We start from the raw sequence: 19,749 nt of genomic DNA on the forward strand, positions 1-19,749 counted from the left end.
GGCTGTGTCTATGGGAAAGTCAGTGTCCAATCGGACGATCGAACGAGATCAACAAAATCCAATTGTAGAGCTTTCTGCTCTCACGTGGTATATCAAATATGGTTGATTCAACAAGAGACGTATCACCCCTGACTAGCTGGGTCGACGCGTAGCGGACCGTTATCTCAGCTGGAATGTCATCTCAGCTGGAATGTCATCAAAGTCAATAGAGCGAATGGCACATTTTTTACTTATAGTGTAATAAATTTGTATGGGTTATGGTTCTACATTTTAGTACAAAGATATAGATTGTAATATTGATTTTATGGAGATTTTTATTAAGAGATATACACCTTAGTTTTTTTGAAGAATTGGTCATGTCATGTTTTGACAAATAAAGAGAAGCTTAACACCACAATTAACCATCTGGTTTCTACAAACTGTTCTCCTCTAAATGTGAAATAAATATAGATTTTACATATCCTGTTAATTATCAATATCGACTGATATGGAAATAAATTATCATGATACATTTTTTGCCATATCGCTCAGTCCTACTTCAATCCGCGACCTCCTCCATACCCGGCGCCAAAACCACGTGTCTATGTGTCTGATCTGCAAACTGCTCACTCACGTTTCGAATCCAGGACCTCTTGCACTCAAAACACTGATCATCCCGCTGCGCCACAAGAGAATCATTCTCAATGATGTCACTAACGAGTTGTCGAATGCTAAATAAGTTCGAATATTACTCGAGTACTCGAGTAATCGTTACAGCCCTAAAAAAAGTACATCATAGATATTTTCTATCAACCACAATGGTATTTGAGGTGTTAGTGTTAGTATTAAATAACAATGTTGATACAGCAGTATACCAAAGGGGTACTGGGAAACTCACTCTAAGCTTGAACTGGAAAACTTGAGAGCTCTGCTTTGTGTCCATTTGTTCCTCCAGTTCTCCCTCAACAACATGACTGTAAGGAGGAAGAGATCCTGTCTGACCAGCAGCTCTGTAATCAGGAAAAAAAATCCAGTCTGGACCATTTTGAACCGATTGTCATCCAATACAAAGAAGAGATCAACCATCAGGACCCACTGCTGACACCTGAGATAAAGTTACACAGAACAGGTATGTGAAACTGCAAACAAGCAGTGAATCCAGTGACTCATGCGGGATCTTACTCAGTTCTGTGCAACGTTTATATTAAGCTCAATGATCAAAACTGTGAAACATGTTTTCTTGTTTCTTCTAACCCTTTAGATCTCACTCACAATTTTAAGGAGAAAGAGCTGATTCTGGCTGACCAGCAGCTCTGTAACCAGAACAGGAACAGCAGCCTGGATTGGGAGGAACCAGAACTCCCACAGGTTAGAAAGGAACCGCATGTTCTCTGCAGCAGTCATGAGGAAGAGCAGCATGAACTGAGAGAGGAGACTGAGCCCTCTATATTGACTGTTGCTAATGAAAGGAACTATGTTGAACTAGAACCAAGCTGTGACAGGATTGTCTCTCACAACTCTCCTCCAGGAAAAAAATCTGTAAAATGTAAACCTGGTAGAAAAGGTGAGAAGCCATTTTCTTGCAGCACATGTGGAAAATGCTTTTGTCGAAATCATGATTTAACTATTCACATGAGAACCCACACAGGTGAGAAACCACATTCTTGCAAAACATGTGGCAAGTGTTTTAGTCAATATAACCATTTAACTACTCACATGAGAACCCACACAGGTGAGAAACCATATTCTTGCAAAACGTGTGGGAAATGTTTTACTCAAAATGGTACTTTAACTGCCCACATGAGAACCCACACAGGTGAAAAGCCATTTTCTTGCAAAACATGTGGCAGGTGTTTTAGTCGATATAGCCATTTAACTACTCACATGAGAACCCACACAGGTGAGAAACCATATTCTTGCAAAACGTGTGGGAAATGTTTTACTCAAAATGGTACTTTAACTGCCCACATGAGAACCCACAAAGGTGAGAAACCATTTTCTTGCAAAACATGTGACAAATGTTTCAGTCATAAAAGTAACTTAAATGTCCATATGAGAACTCACAGATAAGAAGCCATTTTCTTGCAAATTATGGTGGAAATGTCTTAGACAAAATAGTGTTTTAACTGTCCACAAGAGAACCCACACAAATAAATCAAGTGTTTGCCAAACAGGTGTGACCAACTGAACCATTTGTTTGAAAATGTTCCTTGGTAGGTTTTATTTCTGTGTACTATTGAATGTGAAGAGATCTGAGATCTGACTGAGATCTGTCATGTTAATTTGTGTGTATGTCGATCATCAGTTCTAACTGTTAGTTCTAGTTCTGATTCTAGTTTTAATTCTAGTTCTTACTGTTAGAACAGTTAGAACTGATGAAGCTGCTTGGATGAGCAGCGAAACATCTTCAAGAAAACTCTACAAGTCCAGACGCCTTGCTTCAATCTTCTCTATGTATGATGACCTGGATGACTGAGAATCTTCATCAACAAAACAGCACAAAAAAACCCAGTAAACTAAAAGCCTGTCTGAATAAAAGTTTTTTCAGCTGGCGTTTAAAAGAATGAACAGACTCAGCCACAGGGATAGGGAGGGGCAGAGCGTTCCATAGTCTGGGTGCCACTGCCTGAAAGGATCGGTCTCCCTGGGTTTTAAAGTGGGTTTTTGGAACCTCATGTAGGTGCTGGCAGGAGGATCGAAGAGTGCGTCTAGGGGAGTAACACACCAGCGTGTCTGTGATGTACTGGGGGGCTTGCCTATTTAAAGCTCTGAAAGTTTGGGTTAAAATTTTAAAATCAATTCTGAATTTAATGGGGAGCCAGTGTAAGGAAGATAAATTTGTGGTAATGTGTGACCATCTGTTTGATCCTGTTAAAAGCCTTGCAGCAGCATTCCAAACCAATTTCAGGCGTTTGAGTCCAGAATTGTAAAAAAACAAATAAAAAGTTAATTGAAGTAATCTAAACGAAACCAGATAAAAGCATGGATAATCAGCTCTAGATCTGCATTTGACAACATCGGCCGTAATTTTACCTGTTTATGGTTTAATAATATGAACAATGAGCATTCAAACGTGTTTTTGTGTGGGAGCTTTTTTGATGAAGATCAGAGTGAGTCTTAAATGTTCATATGATTTATCAGATTTGTCAGAACAAATATAAAACAAATACAAGTGAATACACACACACACTGCATACAGGACTATAACATACTATTCAGCCCATTCACCCATGTGAAAATATATACAACATATACAGGTCAAATATTATACAATAAAATTAAACAGCACTGCATAAAGACAGCCTTATCTAGACATGGAGGACAGTGTCAGTCAGTGTTGATCCTAACTGGACAGGCTGATTTCACACAAGTGTGACTGACTTGGAGTTACATTGTTACAAAGATTTCTTCTCTTCATTGTTCTCTTTTTTTCATTCATTAGAGTGCTAACCATTACACCATGGAACCTCCTCTTTACGTAAACCTGCCTGGAAGAGAACCAGAGACATGTCTTGTCCAGATGGTCTGTCTTTCCAGAAACGGAGTCTGTCATTGGTTAAAATGAGTGAGCTGATGTCCAGGTGTAGAACAAAGGAGCTCCTGCTAGCAGTGGTACAGTTTGTACCTACCAGCTTCAAATGAGACAGAAGTGTCCTCTGAGGACTCACACAGCACTACAGTAGATCCTTACTATAGTCATCCATCTTGTCACATGACCTCACAACACACTGAACTGTTAGTGGGATTTGAACCCACACTATCAACAACAAATTTGGAACACCTTTTCCACTCTCATTGATCCTCACCAATTATTAACTTCTTATTGATTCTTGTTGTCCATTGATTCATTGATCAATCAGTGACATCATCAATACAGCAAAGCTGAACTTCATGTGGTTCATTAATGCCAGCCTCTTATTGGTTGTTGCTGGTCATTAGATAAAGAATGACAGACCTATAAAAGGCTGAACTTTTCTTGCTGAACCTTCTCTTCCCTCCAGCCAACCCTTCATTCAGGTACTTTTACTGCCATAAGCTGTTGGCAAAGATAGGACCACTGTCCTCTATGGACTAGACTGATACCATCAAGGCCACAGCAACAGTAACTGTAATGTGAGGAACTGGGCCTGCTCATCTGACAAAGATTGCTGAAGGTAAACCTGTTTTATATTTGGAACGATCTTTATATGTCTTTAATGTAGTGCTGACTCTGCGGATGAAGGCCCCAGTCGAGCTGCCTACGGCTCCAACACAAAGATGTGCAGGCAGCGTTGGTGAGGTGGTCACCGCTGCAGAGGGCCAGCAGATACATGAGACTGCAAGCAGGTAGGAGACCGGCTACATGTTCTTTTACATGAAAGAGTGGACTGCTGATCGACACACACTTGGCCCGTTGTGAGTGCCACCACGACAAAGATATATTTGGCTGTCTGAAGCCACTCATCCAAGTGCTGCAACCTGAAGCTGAGGCTGGACACCATTGGCTGCTTGGGCGAGGAACAGGATGTCAGCCAGCTGGAAAAACAAGCACTGGCTGAAGGACTAAACTTTGCCAAATTGCCGGAGCAGATTCCATTGGTGGAACTTATCATGAGGTGGAGTCCTCAACACACAGTAGAAGAGAGATCCCACTAGCAACTAAGAAACAGATAGTCAGCTACCTACAGAAACTGGAGAGGGATCAAATAATCAGCTGTCAGCTCTGCTTCCAGCTTTATCCAGGCCTGTATGGACTCCAAGATACACCAAGAAGGAGTCTCCCTCAGACCCATCATCAGCAGTACAAACTCAGTCACACAGAATGTGGTTAAGCACTTAGCTGACATCCTGACACCACACTGCACTCAGTGTTCGACTAGAACAGCCTTAATGTACCATTCTGATATGGATTGCTTCTGCCTGATATAGACCCTGGTGGGGAATAGTTTATCCATTCCTGATAAAGCTCCCGATGAGACAACACCTCGGCTGCCCCGCAGATGGCGCAGCCCCTGCTGAATGCCTCTTTGTTTATTTGATGTAGCACTATTCCAGGGTGTATCTTTCTGTGCCTTAATCTAACGTCCATTGTGAGCACATTCCCAGGGGCCATGCCGCTCCTGAGTGTGGCCCAGATCCTGTCCCCCCGGAGGCCAGGGAAAACCCTCCTCCACGCCTGGTCAGCCGCTGGTGGTCTCCTCTTGTTCCAGACGAAGATGTGATACAACCCTTTTGTGGGGATGTCTTGTAGGTTTTTCTGGTCCTGTCGGGTATAAAACTCACAACAGAGTGGATTAGTTGTTCCTGGCTGCCTTCCCTCCCTCAGCAACCGTAACCAGCGCTGAGGGACAGAGGCAGCCAGTTTATCACATACATCAACAATGTTGCCTTTTCTGAAAACTATTCTCCCCCTCCTTAGGATGGCCAGGATCCCCGCAGCTTCTATGCCACCGGCCGGGTCGACAATGTCCCCGAACCGGACTAAGTATCATGACGTCATGGGCGACCTGGTTCATGTTAGACCTCCACAGGAAGCTGCTGATGGCTTTGTTAATGTTGCTCTCCTGCTGTGGGGACAGAGGACAAACAGCCAGGACATGATTCATGGTAGACATCATTAGTGAATTGATTACAGTTATTTTTCCCTTTATCCCCAGCTGTCTCTGCCTCCACAGGTTAATTATGTTCTTGATTTTTCCTGTTAAAATGTCCCAATGTTTTTGATTTGCTCTCCCTTCATCTTTCCCCACCCACACCCCCAGTATCTTTATTTCCTCTCCCGCATTCTGAAACCCCCATGTGTTGCGTGTGCTTTGTGCTCCCCCACACATCATTATTTGTGTTTTATTAATATTCATTTTTGCACCCGATGCTTTACAAAAAGAATCTATCGTGCCCATCACCTCATTAACACTATCTTTATCTACCACCGTGGCATTTGTGTCGTCTGCGTACTGCACAGTCTTGCAGCACGCAGACTCTCCCACTCTAATCCCTCTAATATTTCGTCTGAGCGCTTCTGCCAGAGGCTCTGTCACCAGGGTGAAGAGCATGGCAGACAGCGGACAGCCCTGTCTGATCGATCTGCTCAGCGGAAACGCGCCCGTGCACGCGCCGTTTATTTTGACGCAGCTAGTGGCTCCGCTGTACAGTGTTTTGATCCAGTTAATGTACCGCTCTCCAAAGCCCAGCCTCTCTAGGACTCGCCATAGAAAGGTGTGCTCCACACGATCAAAAGCTTTTTCAAAATCTACACTCAATAAAAACCCCCGTTGTGCACATGTGTTTGACCAGGCATCTGACGGCCAGGACAGAGTCAGAAATGTCTCTGCCCGGCACGCCATGTGCCTGTGTCTCACCCACCACCTCCTCAATGACCCTTTCAGCCTGTTTGCTAAAATGTTCGCCATTATTTTATAATCCGTATTTAAAAGACTTATCGGTCTGTAGTTTTCTAGTTTGTTTTATCCCCTTTCTTTTTATACACTATTGTTATTATTCCTTTTGCAAAATTCTCCGTTTTTCTTCTTTCTATTTCGTTGAAATAGGATGGGGGCCAGGTTAGGACTGAACGCTTGGTAAAATTCAGCTGTCAGTCCGTCCCATCCTGGGCTTTTCCCCGTATTCAGTGATTTTATGGCTGTTGTGATTTGTTGTATTGTCAGGTCGGAGTCACAGAAGGCCCTGTCTGCTTCGTCTAGCTTTTTCTCCAGGTAATTTATATTTTTTCCCTTTCGTCCTGATCTGTTTCTTCAGTTTGGAATAATTTGCTATAGAAATTCTGCGCCGTTTGTAAAATCCCTCCCAGGTCCGTTATTATTTCCCCCTCACTGTTTACTATCGATTTTATAAAAGAGTTTTCCTGTTTTCGTTTTTCCAACCCCAGAAAGTAACTTGTAGATTTTTCCCCTTCCACTAGATATTTTGCTTTTGCTCTTATTGCCGCTGCTTTGCATTTGTTGACCGTTAAATTGTGCAATTTTGCCTGCGCTATTGCGAGTATGATTGTGTTTCGATCCGGATTTTCTTCCATTTTTTTCGTTTCGATTTTTATTATTTCTAATAATTCGTTCTCTTCCTGTTGTTCCTACCACAGTTTTTTTTATCCTATTTTTTACACCCTCCCACCATTTCAATAAGTCTTCGGTTTCCGTTATTTCATATTTTATTCGTTTAGAAAAGAATTAATCTTTATTTTGAAATGTTCATTTTCTCAGATTTTATTGTTTAGAACCCACAGACCGCCGTTTCTGGGCCTGCCCGCTCCTCTCATGCGAACCTGAAGCAGGGAATGATCGCTCCACCTGTTAGGCATGTAATCCACGGTGTCCACCTCTGTGACTACTCCAGGAGACGCCAGTACCAAGTCTATTCGGGATTGTCTCAGCTTCCCCCGCACCAGCTGTCTCCTGGAGTAGTCCCGACCTCCCGGGTTTAGCATAAATCTATTAAATTATATTCCGACATTAACTTTAGTAATTCTTGTCTGCTCATGTCACTCTTTAATTTGTTGTTATTTATATTTACTGTATCTTCTGTTGTCATTATTATATTAAAATCCCCAATTATGATGCAATTCCCCGATACCCATTTACTTAGTTTTTCCCATAGTAAATCTTTCCTTCCCTTTTCATCATTGTTTCCATATATATTCATTACTCTTAGATCCTTGCTGCCTTCTTTCAGGTCCACCATGACCAACCGGCCCCCGCCGTCGGTGTGCACACAGGCCACATCGTGAGGGAGGCCCGGTTTGATCCGCACAGCAGCGTCCGCTGCCAGAGAGGGTCCAGATCACCCTATGTCCCAGGAAGGCGGGCACAGAGACGGCTCCTCTTGCCCTGGCTTTTTCAGCCAGCAGGGACTTACTGGAGCGAAGGGTGAGCTTCACAAAACTGTCTTTCATGGTGCTTTGCCCAAGCTCCTGGGAGCCGGCATATAGGCTAACGTCATCCAGGCTGGATCCCAGTGACAGAGCCTCTTCACCACCTGGCAGCCTGAGTGACAGCAGGACAATGATGCTGAGGCAGAGCGCGCTCTGGGCTGAGGCCTTAGCTCGGCCATGGTGCCTTCAGGGAACGTCGGACGTGTGTCCGTTAAACTCAACATGCGCTATCTATCGTATTGACGTGACTGGCTGCAAAACACTGACACCAGGCAAAGTTGTAGACAGTGTCGCATCAAAAGGGAGAATATTAATAATTTGTGGAAGCGATAAGACGCTAAACACATCATGCAGGCCTCCTGGCGGAACTATCGGCTGGCTGTCACTCTCTTCCTGCTCTGTGCACCAGAGAAGTAATAAGCGTCAGTGCTGAGTTACAGCAAGAATAAATACATAACATCATCAAACGTGGCAATTACTGCAGGTTAGATTTGCTAAAACCAACAAGGGCAGCGATGCTACACAGCCAGTTAGCACTGAATCTTTATTATGACTCTTCAGTGCATTTCCTCTGGTGTTTACAGAGCAGTCTGTGCTCCCTACAGATATTCAGCTACTTCACATCACCAGACACCTGCCTGCTCTACTTTAGTCTGAACACCAATCATACTGTATGTAAGACCTGGTCAAGGACAGTAAAGCTCTGTTTATTGACAACATATAAATGTTTATTGTTTACTGATTGACAGGTCAGAATTCAAATCCTGAGCCTGGAGCAGATCCACCAGCTGCTGGAGCTCCGTCTGAACCAAGTCTGACCTCAGACCTCCTCACCATGGTCCTCCTGCAGCAGGTGCAGCCAGCTGTTGTTTCTGAGGGAGCTGCAGGCTCAGATGATGCTGTGGACAACCTGGTGACTGGTGCATCCTCATGCTGACACACACAGGCCTGTATAGAAGGAAGGCGCCCCACACCTAGAACTGGCCTGTTATCTCTTCAGGTTCTAACATGTTTGGTGCTTCTGTTCTTTTTTTGTTGATCATACATGAGGACATGTTGGGGACAGCAGTGTTGTATGTTCTTGGGCAAGACACTTCACCCTAGCCTGTGGCGCCCCTCTGGGATTAATACAGTATCTAAAATTAAAAAAATTAAAATAAATATCTGTTCATTTAACAACTGTGTTTGTTGTCTATTACAGAAAATATTAAATCTTTGTTATTTTAAAAAGCTGCACAAATAATGAAAACCAGATATGTTGGCAACAGTTTACTGTATTTGGATTTAAATAAAATACATTACATATATATGAACAAAATCAGTGATCATTATTATCACGTGCTGTCCTCAGGCAGGTGAAGACTGGTCTGGTGCAGCGTCTGGCCATAAGATCACAGAGCTGTGGAGAGAATATCACAATTACACAATGTGCAGTAATTACAGCATAAAGAGAGCAGCAGTAAACTGAACAATGAAAACAGCAGCAGGTCTATGACAGAAGACGCTGCTCTGGAGGTGACCAGGAAGACAAACTCACAGGAAGGGTGGGTCATAAAATGGGGTCATAGGGGATGAACACATCCTTTCAATCAAGATCTAGATTTACAACCTTAGCTTGATATCAACCAGAGCTGTCTCCAAAGAGCAGACAACAGCTAACAGAGGAAATGAATTACAAAAGTCTATGAGAAGTAGGGAAATGACACACTTCTCAATACATTCAGTAAACCTGTCTTCCTTTGATCTTCTGTAAAACTTACTTAACACATAAGTACTTATAAACACATTACAGTAATGTAATGTGTTTATAGTAATAGTAATACCTACCTGTCTGGAAGTACTGTGGCCACCGCTGCGTAGCATGTAGCCGCTTCTGCTCGGTCAGTCGTCGCCAGGTGAAGTCGTACCGATAACCACTCTTGTCTCACATCTTTCTGCATCAAGACATTTTCTGGTTGTGGCTTTTCCGACTCACTGGTAATTTCTCTGCCATATTGCGCCGTATTCGGTGTTTTCACCAGTTGAGTCTCGCTGTAACTCAGCACTGACGCTTATTACTTCTCTGGTGCCTTGGATTGAGTCTCCGCGGTTCTCATGGTGTGTTCAAGGACCGCCTCCCGCTCTCAGCTGATCATAACTACACTCTGACTGTGCTTGTGTTGCAGCTACGAACTGAACATGGCAGAAGAAGCTCCAGCTCCAGCCGCCGCTCCGGCCGAAGCGCAGAAGAAGAAGGTCTCCAAGCCGAACAAGTCCGGCCCCAGCGTCAGCGAGCTCATCGTGAAAGCTGTGGCCGCTTCCAAGGAGCGGAGCGGCGTGTCTGCAGCCGCCCTCCAGAAGGCTCTGGCTGCCGGAGGATACGATGTGGAGAAGAACCCGCGTCAAGAGCCCAGAGCCCCCACTCAGAGAGCTCATCCTCACTGCCCGTTCAAACAGGACCTCTGTGATCATGCTGCTGCACACTGCACAGCTCCACCTGGTTCACTGGGGTTTGTTTTGTTAGTGTTAGTTCATGTGTTTACTTATATACTAAAGCAGTGATAAACCTATATTTACTAAACATATAAAACTATAGAAACAATACATGAATATTTTCAAGAATGACTTTATTAATCCCTGTGGTTAAATTACATGATGAGTCTGATGGCGGACTGCAGGAGTCACCGCCTGTACCGTTCCTGGAGCAGCAGAGTTTTTTAGTGTTATCATTCCATAGGTCATCATGCTTTTACACATAATAAACCTATACTTATTAAAGCTATTTATAAATGATATTATGTATTTATTGTAAAACATTTATTATAGTTTCCTGTTAAATATTCCTCGGTGTCAGTTTGATATTACATCCTTGAACCAACCAATAAATAAATGTCCCTGAGACGGACCATTATTCATCTTGAAGAGTTCAACATGTGTATTATTACACTGCATCTTACAAAAGATAAAAGATGATATTTATTTCAGAAGAGACTGATTATTCTGTGCATCAGACAGAGTGATGAGCAGCAGAGGCAGAGGATGAGGAGCCGCTCTTTAGAGGACACTGAGGTGGCTCTTAAAGAGCCGCTGTGGTTTGAGGAGCCGCGGACACTTCAAGCTCTCTCTCCGTGGATGCAGCGGGCCAGCTGGATGTCTTTGGGCGTGATGGTGAGCCTCTTGGCGTGGATGGCGCACAGGTTGGTGTCCTCGAACAGGCCGACCAGGTGCTGGCCTCCTGCAGAGCCATGACAGCGGAGCTCTGGAAGTAGTCAGCTCCATGTTTGATTATTCTAGATGCTTTAAGGCTGTGAACCCCTCACTGCACACTTTAAACTCCGTTCTCTCTGTTTAAACACTGTCAGAGTTCAAACCTTCGTAGGAAATAAGTCCAGTATTACAGAATGAAACCAAAGATCAAACCTGTTTTCAGCAGCATTCTGCATTCTGGAGATGGACTGACACTGGTCTACGGACTATCCGGACCAGAACTCAATGAGCTGTAAGAGAAAAACAAGGTGAGAGGTGAACTGGTTATAGGAGGGACCACTGTAATGCAAACATGTGATTTGCTGATTCTGGTGTTTTTAGGTTTTGATTTAAATTCCACAAAATCATTTATTTGCATTCAATTATTTTTGATTGTAACCATATATAATTCATACTTCTGTCTGTGTTCTAAGAGTCTTAAAATATGTGGTTTCCTTTTTATTTACAGTGTGCATGTCATGTGACTTATGAACGTACAGTTTGTGCATATATATAAACAGTTTGATTTCCAGGTTGATGCAGCAACAGCTGCTGCTCTGACACCATTGTTCATGTCTTCCTCTCTCTGCACTGTGTTAACACACCTGAATGCTGCAGAGCATCTTCTTCTTTCCTGCTAAATAAATAATGGCCCTGTGGTCTGGTGGTGTCGGTTCACCTTGGACAGCGATAGACAGGAGGACAGGAAGGTCCGGCTGCTCTCAGCTGGGACCTGTGTGTGTCTGGGTGCACACACACCTGCAGTCTGCCCACAGTTACTGACGTAGCCACTCCGTCACACCCCAGCTGACACATGACCGCACCAGGTGGCTGCTGCTGTGACACATGGTGGTTGTCAGCATTCCTCGTTAGTATAGTGGATAGTATCTCCGCCTGTCACGCGGAAGACCGGGGTTCGATTCCCCGACGGGGAGAAAGACTTTTACCACCAGATAGGATGATACTGACCCTGTACATTGCTGCTGCAATAGAAAACATTTCCCAGTTTGGGATAAATAAAGTATTTGTTCTGTTCTGTTCTGTTCGACTTGTGTCTTGTGAGCTTTAGATTATATTATTTCTTGGGCTCTATGCTCTAAGTGTCTTAAAAATATGTGGTTTCCTTTATTTACAGTGGTGCATGTCATGTGACTTTACTTATGCAACATGTATGATAATGTTCTGTCTCCTCTCATTTCCAGACGTGCAGCCAAAAACATGTGCAGTGATGATATGTGACGGTATCATCATGGTCTCAGAGAGAAGAGCTGAGTGTGTCTGTTCCGATCTTTGTTGTGTCTCTTCTCCTCTGTAGTTTCTGCTTGTTGCTCCGTCACACGCCCTCTGCTGGTGAGCCGCGTCATTACACACAACCGCTCATGTAATGAGGTGAATTTATAACTTTTGACTTTATGTGGAGGGATTGATTTTGGAATGAGGAGGCTGCAACCTGCGATGGCACCACTAGATGTCAGGAACATGTGAGGGGACATGTATTCACCTTCATATCTATGCTGTTGTTCAGTAAGTTGTTTTATATGTGTTAACAGACCTATCTGACTTCTGTTAACATCACTGTGACATACACACAGAGGCACTACACTTCACAGACGAGCTTCAGTGGTACAGTGCACATCACATTTGAAACAAGAGCACTTACCACTTTCTAGTTTTCTTTCAGTTTTTGTCATGTCAACAGGCATAGTTGACAATAACATCCTCACCTACAGTGTAATACTCAGAGTTTTTCATGATATCATAACAGGACATAATACATCTCTGTACATTTCTCATCTGTATATCTGCATATCTTATGGTTGCTCTGTACATAGTCTTTATTTCTACTTTATCTATTGTTATGCTGCTCAGGACCTTGTTTTCATGCTGCTGCAATGGAATGGAAGGAACGCTGACAACCAACAAAGGACATCAAGGCATCACTCAACAGAAAGAAGACAGCCTTCTTGAGTGGAGACAGAGAGGAGATGAGGAGGGCCCAGGCAGAGGTGAGGGAGAAGATTGGAGAGGGCAAGGAGAGCTACAGGAGGAAGCTGGAGAGCCAACTTGCCCGGAACAACTTGAGGGAGGTATGGAGTGGCATGCGAACCATCACCGGCCACAATAGGATCTCTGACCAGCTGATGGATGGAGATCTGCAGGAGGCCAACCAGCTGAACCTGTTTTTCAACAGGTTTGATAGTCCACTCCCTGACCACCCTCCCCCTCCCTGTGATGCACCATTAACACCTGTCTATAACAACAATGTACCTCCTCCTCCTCCCCCTCCCCCTAACCATACTAACCAGTTTCACCTTCCCATCAATAACATCACCCTGCCCCCCTTACCCCACCTTCCATTAACAACCCCCCACCCTCCCCCATCAGATCTCTCTCTCTGCTCTTCTGTGTCCACAGTTACCATCACCACAGAAGATGTGAGGAGGGAGTTCAGTCGCCTACGACCGGGAAAAGCTGCAGGACCGGATGGACTCAGCCCCAGAGTTCTCAGGGACTGTGCCACACAGCTGTGTGGGGTCTTCCAGCACATCTTCTCCCTGAGTCTGGGCCTGATGACTGTCCCTGCCCTGTGGAAGACAACATGCCTTGTTCCTGTGCCCAAGACCAAACATCCAAGCACACACAGCGACTACAGACCAGTTGCTCTGACTTCACATGTGATGAAGTCTCTGGAGAGGCTGGTCCTGAAACACCTGCGTGCTGTTGTGGAACCATCGCTGGACCCCCTGCAGTTTGCTTACCAGCCCCGTATTGGAGTGGAGGACGCCATCATCTACCTGCTGCACAGAGCACACACCTACTTGGAGGAGGCAGGTAACACTGTTAGAATCATGTTCTTTGATTTTTCCAGTGCGTTTAACACCGTGCAGCCTGCCCTTTTGAATATGAAGCTCCTGGACATGCAGGTAGAGACCCCACTGGTCACCTGGATCACTAACTATCTTACAGGTCGACCACAATTTGTGAGGCTGAGGAACACCGTCTCGGACACGATAGTGAGCAGCACGGGGGCACCCCAGGGCACGGTACTGTCTCCATTCCTGTTCACACTCTATACATCGGACTTCAGACACTGCTCACAGTCCTGCCACCTGCAGAAGTTCTCGGATGATTCTGCCATTGTGGGCTGTACCAGCAGAGGTCGGGAGGCGGAGTATATGAGTGTGGTGGACAGCTTCGTGGAGTGGTGCGGACAGAACCACCTGCAACTGAATGTCACAAAGACAAGAGAGCTGGTGGTGGACTTCAGGAAGCACCAGACACTCCCAAACCCGGTCAGCATCAAGGGTACCAACGTGGACATTGTGGACAGCTACAAATACCTGGGTGTCCACATTGACCACAAACTGGACTGGTCCACAAACGCAGAGGCAATATACAGGAAGGGACAGAGTCGCCTGTATCTACTGAGGAGACTCAGGTCCTTTAACGTCTGCCAGACCATGCTGCAGATGTTTTACCACTCGGTGGTCTCCAGCGTCATCTTCTACGCTGTAGTGTGCTGGGGCAGCAGGATGAAGACGGCCGACACCAACAGACTCAACAAGCTCATTAGGAAGGCTGGCTCGGTGCTGGGAGTGGAGCTGGAGTCTGTGGTGGAGGTGACAGAGAGGAGGATACTGAGGAAACTCCTCAGTATTCGTAACAACACGTCTCACCCCCTGCACGACACACTGCTGTCCTACAGGAGCACATTCAGCGGTAGACTGAGACTACCGAGGAGCAGCACAGAACGCCACAGGAGGTCCTTCCTGCCAGTGGCCATCAGACTGTATAACTCCTCCCCTTTCTGTAGGGAGAAGCGCTAGATAATCATGTCAGGCATCACTGTCATTCCCTCCACTGGTCTATATTTATGTTTACTTAGCACCTTACATCTCCATATTTGTATCCATGTATCATATATTGTGCTCATACTGCGTACTGTACTCTTATTTTGGATTATAGTGACACTTATACTCTGTACTTAACTGCATTTAATGTAACTTGATACCTCTGGCACAAGAATTTCCTTCGGGATTAATAAAGTTTTATCTTATCTTATCTCTTATCTTATCTTAGGTCATAGCAGCAGTCACCTGATGAGGTCATGTATCAGCTGAACTCAATTAAATTGAATTTTCCATCCAATAAATGCAGCAGAAATAGAAACAGTAAGGTGCATAACATTCCTCCAGGACATAAACCTTTGCATTTCAATATACCAAATTAAGTTGGATGAAACCCCCACATCGCTGGGCTCCTGTCTTCAGAACGTGTAAGCTGTCCTCCTATAGGGTTAAAAAACACAAACACACAACACTCATGTTGATCCTGAGCATCACATAAACATGTGAATCTTTCATTAATATTGAAGTTCCTCCTTTGTTCTGGGAAACTTACAGAAGCTTCTTTGAGAAGTGGTTCAGCTGGGCCATGAACTTCAATGCAGCGGCTTTATATTCCTAAAAGACATCTTTGTTCATAACTTTACCAATGTCAAACTAAGAAGAACATGTGCTTTGTGTTGTTCTTCCACTGACTGAAACATGAAAAAAAAGCTGTCACACATGGCTCGTTGGTCTAGGGGTATGATTCTCGCTTTGGGTGCGAGAGGTCCCGGGTTCAAATCCCGGACGAGCCCTCATCTTTGAACTTCAGTAGATAGGATGGCTGCTTCATGTTTACATTTACAGCACATAAGTTCATATTCCAACTTAGTCCCTGTAAACAGCTGTCTGCTCAAACTCTTAGAAGCAATCATTCTAGAACTGCACTGCACTGAGGACCAATGTCCAGGGAGAGCTGAGGAAGAAGTACAGGGGCTGTAAGGCAGGAGTGAAAGTAGAGGCTGCATGTAGACATTTTAAGCCAGTGATCCCCTCGGCAATAATAAGGAATGTCAACTCAGCTGGGCCATGAACTTCAATGCAGCGGCTTTGTGGTGATCTGCAAGAAGTCATCATTCACCTTGAAAACAGTAGTAGCACAAAACAGTATTGTTAGTTGTAGTTACTCTCACACAGAATTGAATGGCTATAAAGAAATGTGAGTTTTCATTTTACATTAATTAATTACCAATTAATTAATTACTGTTGACAAGTAAAAATATGATTTAGTCAGTGGCGTAGGAAGCATTAAAAATGTGGGGGGGGGGGGACCTTCTGTGGGTGGGTGGTGAAAAAAAGTACATCAGTATTAGGCTTGTGCAAAATCGTATCGTGTGCAATTAATCGTCAGAAAAACTGTAATCGATTAATATTTGCCACTTATCGATTACGGCGATTAGTGCCTCGTCATGATGATGCATTTTTGTGCGGCGTAGTCTCACCATCACCCGCGCACATGTGAGCCCACAATAACAATAATGGTGGAAGGCAGTGGTGTTCAGTTAAATAATGCGGAGCAGCACGTTTCTAACATAAGTTCAACGTCTGTCACCATAAGCCCGAGCACGAAGAAAGCGCAACGAGGACACAACACTACACTACAGCTGTATATAGTGCCGCGACATGCATTAGGTGAAGCGTGGAGCGTTAGTTGTTGCTATAGTAACTGAATTTTTGCTCGTATCAAATGAATAAACTCCGATCTTTATTTACGGACTCCACAGGCAAGATAGGAAACATTACAACAGCGAAGTCTCCTCCAGCAGATATTGGAAAGACTTCCACTCAGCCGAGAATCCGCGGTACGTTTAGTCATTGTGCTGCTTACGACCAAACGAAGCGCTGGAAGAACGTAACGTAGGTTGATTTGCACAGACACACATTTAAATGTGAAATTGTCCGGTTTGTTTATTTGTTTGTTTTTTCTGCTGCTGTTCTACAGTCTGAGTGAAAACATGCACTAGTGTGGGACATATTCCAGTCACAGGTTCATTTGCGCAGACACATGTTTTAACTTTAATAATCACTGATGTGACTTTTCTGAACTTTGTTTGTCTATTTGTCTGTTTAATTTTAATGTTGACATGCTTTGTGACCTTAAGATAAAAACATTTGAAGGACAAAGTTACTTTAAATGTTTGCTTCATTATTATTTTGAAGCAGTTTGTGCCTCAATATTATCAATACATATTTCCATGGCTGGTTGGTGCCTAATCACCAGCTTAGCCTGTTAGAATGAAGTAGTTAACTTGACTGATGATTTGTCGGTATCATGCTAGAACACTGTGCCAATTTAGAGTCAAAAACATGTAAGTGCAACTGTCATCAATTAATCGTGAAATTAATCGTTATCGGCTAAATGCCACAATTAATCGTGATTAATTTTTTTGCCAATATCGCCCAACCCTAATCAGTATATATAGTAATAATATGAAGTAGTTGAGATTTCCTGTGGATTTTAACAGGTTGTTAAACTATTTTACCTACAGAAGTAAACACTTAATGACTATTTCAGAGACAGATTCAACAAAAACTCGGTGACAAACTAATTACAAGTGAAACAACAGTTTTGTCAAACATACTGGTGCTGCTACACTAACAGCCTCCATATCTGAGGCCTTCTCTCATTTACAGAGACAAAAAACTGGCAAATCCCATAGAAAAATGAACCAAACTGCTTAATGCAGATAATACTGAAACACTAAAAATACTAACTTACAAAAAGATGCATGTCCTTATTTTTATTTGCTTATAAAACTGCTGAATTCACAACAAACCTTGTGGATGTGTTTATAATGATGCCCTGCCTCATCTGCTACATCAGTGTTTCCCTGTTCATATAATGCTCCACTGTGTCCTGACGGTCCATCACATGTGTTTTATTCTTGCTGATAAGAATATGAGCAGGTGGCTGTGCACTGGCTCGGCGAGGCTGAAGCTAGCAGGCTAACAGGAGCTAACATGGCCTCATTACAACATGGGTTAATGCTGAAAACAACTCTAACTCTCCGTGTCTTTGTTAGAATCTCCTCATGTCCATTGTGTGTGGGGAGGCAGCAGAAAAGGCAACAACATGTCATCAGACAAATAATACCATCTACTGTAACTGGAAGTAAACAGCAGCTTCCTCCCAACTTTTCTAAGTTTCTTTAACATCAACCTAATGTCACCTGGGGCCATGTGACAAACAGTCAGGCTTCAGCATGAGCTGGACTTTGTGGGATGACACTGACGTTACCTCCTCCAGCGTCGACCAGCACTGACGGTTCTCTTTACGGTGTTTTACGCTCGCTCGAAGAAAGCCACTGGCTTTGTTAGGTCCGTTACTATAGTAACGGTATTGCAGCGCTGTGGTAACCAGGAAAACATGGAGTGGATTTCAGTGGTGAGGTTATTCTCTTACGAACTTAGTGGAACAGAGTTTTTCACGAGCAATCGAGACAGCATTAGGTGGAGTTTCCTACTCACTAAATGTGGGGGGGTCCAAACGGGCCGTTTTAAAATGTGGGGGGGACACATCCCCCTCTGATATAATGGTAGCGACGCCTATGGATTTAGTAGTAGCCTAATCCACGTATTAAAGTACATCTGCATGCAGGTGGTCCCCTTACAATAGAACACGTTTATACCTTTTCCTTTTACTAAACAAAGTCATTTCAGCACGTTTACAGGTCTCCCCTGCTGTCTGTCACGTACGGCACAGTTCCAGCCCGATGCACACCCAGCAGCACAGACACACACGCAGGGGAGCAGGCACCCACCAGCAGACAAAAACGATATAAAAAATAAAATATATCGTGAAAATATGCCGACTGCTTCACTTCAATAAATCGCGACTGTATTGTTTCACATTAACTACACTTAAGCACTGGCTGTACCCCTGCATACAAGTGCTGCTTAGGCTAACACAGAGCGTTAGCTCTGGGCTAACGTTAGCCTGCCAGCTACACTACAAAAGTAAAGCCAAGCACTTTTGGATTGTGTTAGCTGGCGGCGAGCTGCGCTCTCAGTGTGTTAAGGATGAATTCAACGTGCCTGTGTAGAAAACTCCAAGTACTAACCGTGTTCACCACTTACCTCTGACAGCTATATGACGCGGCCATAGACGTTAGCTACAACGAATGCTAACTAATCTTAGCTGTTTGTAGCCTGTCTACCCCAACATGAACAATGACTGACACTTCTTCCTAAACTCAAGGTCCATTTATCTTAAGGCATGCACATTGTTTCACATAAAGATAATAAACTTACTAAATAGAAGACAGAAAACTTACCAACAGTAGTTTCAAGCAGAGGCAGATGGCGGGTAGGACAGAGGCTGATCTCCTGCTCATGCTCTTGCTCTGCTAGTTGAACTCATTTGGTTTGAGAGGGCCACGGGAGTCAAAGCAAATATATATTTATGTTACATCTGCTAAACATATTTGGGTATTGTTGGAATTAATAACATTTTCATAAGACAAACAAAATAATAATGTTTCACCTCTAAGAGGGGCTTGAATCAGTTTTTTGAGTGCAGTGAGTCTGCTCCCCTATGTCCTCAACATGTGTTTTTAGCATTACATCCCAGTCAGTGGTGTCAAAGCAGTCCCTCAGACCATCCTCTGCCTCAGGTGACCACTTCCTGATTGAACGTGTGGTTTTAGACATCCTTTTGACCAGGGGGGTGTACTGTGGCTGCAGGTGAACCAGGACCATAAACGCCTCGGGGTGCTTTGTCTGCAGCCTTGCTGTTACTGTGTGTATCTTCTCACAGGCAGCTGATGCGTCCGCGCTCGGTGGGGCGTAAACACA

The 19,749-nt window shown here is 44.0% G+C and overlaps 2 non-coding genes across 2 annotated transcripts; both read left to right on the forward strand.

Annotated features, from left to right (window-relative positions):
• The first annotated feature begins 11,931 nt into the window (after positions 1 to 11,931).
• On the forward strand, positions 11,932 to 12,003 carry trnad-guc (transfer RNA aspartic acid (anticodon GUC)). Its single transcript has one exon. It is a non-coding gene; the product is annotated as a tRNA-Asp (tRNA).
• A 3,635-nt stretch (positions 12,004 to 15,638) lies between these two features.
• Positions 15,639 to 15,710, forward strand: trnap-ugg (transfer RNA proline (anticodon UGG)). The gene has a single exon. It is a non-coding gene; the product is annotated as a tRNA-Pro (tRNA).
• The last annotated feature ends 4,039 nt before the right edge of the window (positions 15,711 to 19,749 follow it).

Source organism: Parambassis ranga, unplaced genomic scaffold, assembly GCF_900634625.1.
Source record: "Parambassis ranga unplaced genomic scaffold, fParRan2.1 scaffold_27_arrow_ctg1, whole genome shotgun sequence".
Classification (NCBI taxonomy): domain Eukaryota; kingdom Metazoa; phylum Chordata; class Actinopteri; family Ambassidae; genus Parambassis; species Parambassis ranga.